The 8,437-nt window shown below is 33.2% G+C and overlaps 1 long non-coding RNA gene across 1 annotated transcript in view; it reads left to right on the top strand.

Moving 5' to 3' along the window:
- Nucleotides 1–4,675, top strand: part of LOC103606351 — a 9,772-nt gene extending 5,097 nt beyond the window's left edge. The window contains exon 2 of the long non-coding RNA XR_551875.1: nt 4,470–4,675. This is a non-coding gene — a long non-coding RNA (uncharacterized LOC103606351). The remainder of the gene's footprint in view (nt 1–4,469) is intronic.
- Nucleotides 4,676–8,437: the final 3,762 nt, after the last annotated feature.

Here is an 8,437-nt window from a genome sequence, read left to right as displayed (position 1 = left end):
ATATAGTAATTCTATGTTTAATTTTTTGAAGAATTATCTGCTTTTTCCACAGCAGCTGCATTATTTTAAATTCCTACTAGCAATACCCAAAGTTTCCAGTTTCTTTAGTCTCACCTTCCTTTCTTATTTTTACTTTTTTAGTAGCCATCCAACTGGATGTGAAATTGCATCTCATTGTGGTTTTGATTTGCATTTCCCTGATGATTAGTCATGTTGAGAATATTTTCACTTGTTTATTAGCCATTTGTTTATCTTCTCTGGAGAAATGTCTGTACAAGTTCTCTGCTCATTTTTTGAATTGGACTATTTGTTTTGTAATTGTTGAGTTGTAGGAGTTCTTTTATGTACAAAATATTAATCCCATATATGATTTCTAAATGTTATTCTATGGGCTGTCATTTCACTCTGTTGATTGTGCCCTTTAATGTACAAAAGTTTTTAATTCTGATGAAGTCCAATTTATCTATTTTTTTCTTTTGTTGCTTGTGCTTTTGGTGTTGTATACAAGAAATCCTCACCAAATCCAATGTCATGAAGATATTTCATTGTTTTTTCTAAGAGTTTTATATTTTTTATACTTACATTAAAAATATTTGATCAGTTTTGAGTTAATTTTTGTATCTAGTGTAAGGTAAGGATTCAACTTCATTCTTTTGCATGTGGCTATCCAGTTTTCACAGCATAATTTGTTGAAAAAAAATTGTCATTTCCCGATTGAATGGTCTTGGCACCCTGGTCAAAAAAATAGTTGACCATACATGCAAGGGTTTATTTCTGGGCTCTCTATTCTATGTTATTTTTCTGTTTGTACTTATGACAGTGGCACATGGTGTTGATTACCATATCTTTGTATTAATTTTCAAAGTAGTGTCAGTCCTTCAACTTTGTGTTCTTTTCTTTTTTTTTTTGAGTCTTTTTGGAGCAGTGGATATTGACCATGCCTGCACATTGTAGTTACCTGGAGAACTTTAATAGAAAACTGATGTCTAAACCCCTACATCAGACCAAATAAATAGGAATTGCTTGAATGAGGTGTGTTGTTTTTTTAACTGATATGTAATGATTGTGCATATTTATGGGATACATGTGATGATTTAATACATGGATAAAATGTGCAATGGTAAAATCAGGGTAATTGTGATGTCTATCACGTCATACATTTGTAGTCACCCTATTGTGGTCTCCAGCACCAGAACTTATTCCTTCTATCTAACTGTGTTTCTGTACCCATTAACCAGCCTTTCTTCATCCCCCCTACTCTTTCCAGCCTTTGGTAACCACTGTTATACACTCAACTTCCACAAGATCACTTTGTTTAGCTCCCACATATGACAGAGTACATGTAATATTTCTTTCTGTGCCTTGAATATTTACGTAACGCAATGTCCTCCAGGCTCATCCATGTTGCTTCAAATAATAGAATTTCATTCTTTTTTATGGCTGAATATTTCATTGGGTATATATACAACATTTTAGCTCCCACATATGACAGAGTACATGTAATATTTCTTTCTGTGCCTTGAATATTTACGTAATGTAATGTCCTCCAGGCTCATCCATGTTGCTTCAAATAATAGAATTTCATTCTTTTTTATGGCTGAATATTTCATTGGGTATATATACAACATTTTCTTCACCCATTCATCTGTTGATGGACACATGTTGAATCCATATCTTAGCTACTGTGAATAATGCTACAATAAACATGGGGTAAAGATGCCTCTTTGATATGCCAATTTCCTTTCTTTTGGATAAAGACCCGGTAGTAGAATTGCTTGATTATATGGTATTTCTACTTTTAGTTTTTTGAGGAATCTCCATACTGTTTTCCATATGGCTGTACTAATTTACATGCCCACCAATAGTTTATAAGTGTTCTCTTTTCTCTGCATCCTCACAGGCATTTGTTATTTTTGTCTTTCTGATAATAGCCATCCCAACTGCAGCCAGATGTTATCTCATCGTGGTTTTGATTTTCATTCCTGATGATTAGTGATATACAGCATTTTTGACATAGCTGTTGGCCATTTGTACGTCTGCTTTTGAGAAATGTCTATTCAGATCATTTGCCTGTTTTTTACTTGAATCGTATGATTTTTTGTTGTTGAATTGCTTAAGTTTTTTGTATATCCTGTTTTTTAATCCCTTGTCAAATGGATAGTAAATATTTTCTCCAATTCTGTAGGTTGTCTTTTCACTCTGTAGATTATTTCCTTTGTTGTGTGGAAGTATTTTAGTTTGATATAATCCCATTTGTCTATTTTTGCTTTTGTTGTCTGTGCTTTTGAGATCTTTACCCAAAATTGCTTGCCCAGACTAATGCCCTGTAACATTTTCCCAATGTTTTCTTTTAGTAGTTGTAAAGTTTCAGGTCTTACATTTAGATCTTTAATCTATTTGGAGTTGATTCTTGTGTGATGAGAGATAGAGGTCTAGTTTCATTCTACTGCATATGGATATTCAGTTATCTCAGCATCATTTATTACAGAAACTGTTCTTTCTCCACTGCATGTTCTTGATGCCTTTGTCAAAAACGAGTTGGCTGTTAATGCATAGATTTAATTCTGGGTTCTCTATTATTTTTTTTGGTCTATGTTTTTATGCCAGTACCATGCTGTTTTGGTTACTAAAGCTTTGTAATATATTTCAAAGTTAGGCAGTGTGGTTCCTCCAGCTTTGTTCTTTTTGCTCAGGATTGCTTTGAAGTCTCTTGTGGTTCTGTGTGAATGTTAGGACTGTTTCTCCTGTTTGTCATTGGTATTTGTGCTCTTCTTTTTCAAGATTATTTTGGCTATTCAGAGTCCCTTGAGATTCTGTATGAATTTTATGATTTTTAAAAATTTCTGTAAAATAAATGTCATTGAGATTTAATAAGGATTGCATTGAATCTGCAGATTAATTTGAGTAGTATGAGCATCTTAACATTGAGTTATCCAATCCATGAACATGAAATGTTTTTTTATTTATTTATGCCTTTTTAGAATTTCTTCTAGCACTGTTTTGTAGTTTTCAGTGTACAAGTCCTTCACCTCCTTGCCAAATGCATTTCTATTAATATATAAATGAAATATTTTCTTAATTTCCTTTTTGGATTGTTCATTGATAGTGTGTAAAAATGCAGCTAGTTCTTGTGCATTGAATTTGTATTGTGCAACTTTGCTGAATTCATTCATTAATTCTAATAGTTTTTTGTGTGTGGAATCTGCAGTATTTTCTACATATATTACTATGTTATCTGCTAACAAGATAATTTTAATTTTTCCTTTCCAATTTGGATGCATTTTATTTATCTTTCTTTATAATTTCTCTGGCTAGAATTTCCAATACCATTAAATTTCCAATACCATACAAGTGGCAAAAGTGAGCATCTTGTCTGGTTTCTGATTTTAGAGGTAAAGCTTTCAGTCATTCACTATTAAATACAATGTTAACAATGAAATTTTTATATACATTGAGAAATTTTCCTTCTATTCCTAGCTTATCAAGATTTCTTTTTTTTAATCTTGAAAAAAAAATTGAATTCTGCCAAATGCTTTTATTCCATCATTTGAGCTAATTTCCCCCTTTTATTCTGGTAATGTAGTGTGTTACATTTATTGATTTTCATATGTTGAATCAAACTTGCCTTCTTCAGATAAATCTCACCTGGTCATCATGTATAATCCTTTTAACACGATGTTGGGTTTGGTTTTCTGGTATTTTGTTGAAAATATTTGCACTCTTATTTATAAGGGATATTGGTCTACAGTTTTCTTTTCTTTTGATGTCTTTGTGTACTTGTGGTACCAGGGTAATGCTGGCCTCATAACTTAAAAAGTGTTTCCTCCTCCTCTATTTTTTGGAAGAATTTGGGAAAGATTGGTGTTAATTTTTCTTGAAATATTTGGTAGAATATTTAGCATTGAAGCCGGACTTCTCTTTGTTGGAGAGTTTTGATTACTGACTTAATCTTTTATAGATCTGTGTACATTTTTTATTTCTTCTTGAATCAATTTATTTATTTCTTCTTTTGATAGTTCGTATCTATCTAGGACTTTGTCTATTTTATCTAGGTTATATAATTTGTTGACATTCAATTGTTTGTAGTGTTGACTTATAAACATTATTTATGTATTTATTTATTTCTGTAAGGTGCATAGAAATGTCCCCACTATCACATCTGGTTTGGGGAACTTGAGTTTTTGCTCATTTTTTTCTAGTCTAGCTAAAGGTTTCTCAGTTTTGTTGATCTTTCCAAAGAACCACCTTTTGTTTTTATTGATTATGTTATTATTCTATTTTCTATTTTATTTATCTCTACTTTAATCATTTTTTTTTTCCTGCTAGTTTTGGTTTTAGTTTGCTCTTCTTTTCTAGTTCCTTAATATGTAAAGTTAGGTTATTGATTTTAGACCTTATTTATTTACTTATTTTGGAGGAGAGTAATTAAGGTTAAATGAGGTCATAAGGATCATGTCCTAATCTCACAGGACTGGTGTTCTTATAAGATGAAGAAGAAACACTAGAGATCTCTGTCCACATGGGCACAGAGGAAAAGCCATGTGAGAACACGCAAGGAGGCGGCCATCGGCAAGCAAAGACGAAAAGCCTCACCAGAAATCAACCCTTGTGACAACTTGATCTTGGACCTCTAGGCTCCAGATTGTAAAACTATAAATACACTTCTGTTGTTTAAGCCTCTCTGTCTGTGGTATTTTGTTATGACAGCCCTAGCGGTATAATAAATCATTGTTCCATAACTTGCTTAGGTTTTATCTGTCTTCTCTTTTTTAATGTAGCCATCTATAACTACAGATTTCACTATGTACACTATTTTCACTGCATGTCATAAATTTTGGTATGCTGTGATTTTTTTCTTGTTTCTATCAAAGTATTTTGCCATTTACCTTGTGATTTCTTCTTTGAGCCACGGTTGTTTAGGAGTAAGTTGTTTAAATTCCACATATTTGTAAGTATGCCACTTTTCCTTCTGTTATTTATTTCTAGTTTAATTTCATTGTGGTTGGAGAAGATAATTTGTATTATTTCAACCTTTTAAAAATATATCAAGACATATTTTGTGGCCAACATAGTTTCTCCTAAAGAATATATTATGCACACTTGAGAGAATGTGTACTCTACTGTTGATTGGGGTATTCTGTATTTGTGTTAGATCCAAATGTTTTATAGTGTTGCTCAAATTCTCTATCGCCTTACTGATCTTTTGTGTGGTTGTTCTGTGCATTATTAAAGTAATGATACTAATGTCTCCAACTATACATTAAAACTGCCTATTTTGCACTTCAATTCTGTCAGTTTTGATTCATGTATACAGGCCTCTGTTGTTAGGTGCATGCATGCTTATAACTGCTATAGGATCTTGATTAATTAACCCTTTCATCAATATGTAATATCTTCCTTTGTGTCTTATAACAAATTTTAACTTAAAGTCCATTTTGTCTGATATTAGCATAGCCACCTTAGATTTCTTCTAGCTACTATTTGCACTGAGGATCTTTTTCCATTCTACCACTTTCAAACTACCTGTGTTATTGACCTAAAAATGAGTCTCCTGTAGACAGCATATAGTTGGACCATGTTTTCTTTTTATCCATTCTGCCAATTATGCCTTTAATTGGAAAATTTATTTCATTTCATTTACATTTAAGGAAATTACTAGTAAGACCTTACTTCTGTCATTTAGATATTTGTTTTCTATATGTCCTATACGGTTTTGGTTCTTCATTTCCTTCATCTTGCCTTCTTTTGTGCGTGACTGATTTTTTTGTAGTGTATCATTTTGATTCCCTTCTCATCCCTCTCTCTCTTTAGGTTTTAGTTATTATCTTAGTTGCTATCCTGGGGATTACAATTAACCTTTCCTAATGATCTAGCTTGAATTACTACCAATTTAGCTTCAATATTATATAAAGGTGGCTTCTATACAGCATTATATGTCACCCTTTATATTGTTATTGTCACAAATGGCATCATTATACATTGTGTCCATTAACATAGATATATAATTGATATTTTATGCATTTTTAATCATATAAAAAAGAAAAGTTACAAATCAAAAATAAATATGGCTTTTATATTTACCTACACAGTTGTCTTTGCTGGGGTTCTTTATTTCTTCATATGGCTTCATAGTTCTTCCTAGTGTTCTTTAAGTTCAGCCTGAAGGAGTTCCTTTAGAATTTTTTATCAGGCAGGTCTCTTAGTGATCATGCCTCTCAGCTTTTGTTTATCTGGAAAATCTTCATTTCTCCTTTTTTTTTTTCTTTCTAATAACAGCACTTGGTGATGTTGGAAATATCTGTAGGCAGTACATGATACTAAAGACATTGTTTCTAGGGAGTGTTCAAGTTTTTAAATGAGATTTATAGTAAAAATGCCACATTTGTACATATATTTTTATAAAGGCAGAATTCCTGATTAACAGGTTTTTTTGTTCTATCAGCACTTCAAATATGTCATCCCATGGCTTCTGATGAGAAATTAGTCATTAATCATATTGAGGATTAGGGTTAGGGTTAGGGTTAGGGTTAGGGTTCTCTTACTATATACAAATTCTCTCTGTCATAGATTTTCAGTTTGATTATAGTATGTCTAGGTGCAAATCTCTTTATTTTTAATCTACTTTTATTTTGTTGACCTTCTTGGATAAGTGGAATCATGTTCTTCATCAAATTTGGTAAGGTTTTTGGCCATTAGTTCTTCCGATATCTTTTCTGCCCTTTTACTTCCGTCTTCTTCTCCTCCTTCTAGGACTCCCATGATGAGTTTATTGGTTCACTTGATGGTGTCCCACATGTCTTTAGACTCTGTTCACTTTTCTTTACTCTTTTTCTTTTTGATCTCAGACTGGATAATTTCAGTTGATCTATCTTCAAGTTTCATGATGCTTTGGCCTGCTCATATATGCTGTTGAAACCCTGTAGTGAATATTTTATCTCAGTGATTATACATTTGGGCTCCAGAATTTCTAATCAATTTATTTTTATAATTTTTACCTATTTATTGATATTCTTTATTTATTCATGGATCATTCTATTCTTGCCCTTTACTTATTTGTCCATGATTTCCTTTAGCTCTTTGAGCATATTTAGGACTTCATTTAAAGTCATTATGTAGTAAGTCCAATGTCTGATCTTCCTCCAGGACAGTTTCTGTTTCATTTTGTTTTTCCATCAACTGACCATATTTTCTTGTTCTTTGTTTGTTTTTTTGTTTGGGGAAGTTGTTTGTTTTACATTATATGTATATATAAAAAACTAAACATTTTGAATATTAAAGTATGGCCACAAGGGAAATCAAATTTTTCTTCACAGGTTTTGTTGTTGTTGTTTCCTGTGGTTTGTAGTTGCTTGTCTGTTTGGTAATTTTTCTAAACTATTTTTCAGAGACTATATACTTTGTCATTCGTGTTTCTTTGCAGTGTCTGTTTCTTTCACTTGTAATTAGCTAGTAGTTTTACATAGACTTCCTTAAATGCTGGGGGGCAAAATAAAAGAAAAAAACTCACCTGGTATTTGCAGATTGTCTCTGCATTGGGGGTACTCCCTCAGTGCTTAGCCAATTTGTTTACAACCCTGTCTTAGCCTTCACTTTCTGCTTTTGCTGAGGCTAAAGTTCATCTAGGGTTAAAAGCTTAGAATCTTCTCAGGTCTTTTATGAACACATATTCTGTCCTGTATGCCCCACCCCTGCCCTGGCATAGCAGCAGTCTTAAAGTATGTACATCGCTTTCTAGGCTTCTCACTATATGTGGAAGCTTTTCAAAGTCCTTATTTCCCAAAATAATTTTTGCCCTGCCTATTCCTCCCAGGCTATTGGTGTGTCTATTGTTTGTGCCAGTTACAATCTTTTGTGCAAATCATTAGTGATGTGTTTATTTGCCTTTCAATGATTCTGAGGAACACCTCTGTTTATCCACTTTTCTACCTTAAAAGAGTTCTGAGATAGGTGACACACAGTCATCACCTTGTTGGTCTTTCAGGAAATCCCCAGGCAGATCAAAGAGACAAACACAATTTCTTGGAAACAAGGTCCAATTTGCTCTCTTTTGAACAAGATACTGATACCAGGGACATGGACCATCTGCAAGGCTGCTGCTGTATCAGGGCTGAAGTGGGGCAAGGAAAAATTAAAATGCCACATGGCTGTACTACTGTGTTTAACTCACAGTTTCTCTATCCAGCATAAGCTTATTTGCTTCGAATATTTATTTGACTTTTTCATTGTTCCAACAAAGTTGATGCTAACAGGTTTTGCTTTTTTTTTTTTCAGTGTTTCTGTGGAGGGGTGGACTCTTGAAACTTCCTACTCTTTCACTTTTGCCAATGTCACTCTCCCCTTAACTTTTTCTTAAATAAACCTAGTTAAAAGACAGTGCTGGGCCGGCCCGGTGGCGCACTGCTACAGTGCACCGCTTGGGAGTGTGGTGGCGCTCCCG

The sequence above is a fragment of the Galeopterus variegatus genome, unplaced genomic scaffold, assembly GCF_000696425.1.
Source record: "Galeopterus variegatus unplaced genomic scaffold, G_variegatus-3.0.2 Scaffold6514, whole genome shotgun sequence".
In the NCBI taxonomy this organism is placed as follows: domain Eukaryota; kingdom Metazoa; phylum Chordata; class Mammalia; order Dermoptera; family Cynocephalidae; genus Galeopterus; species Galeopterus variegatus.
Note: the sequence above shows the minus strand (reverse complement) of the source record. Positions and strands in the feature narration are given on the sequence as shown.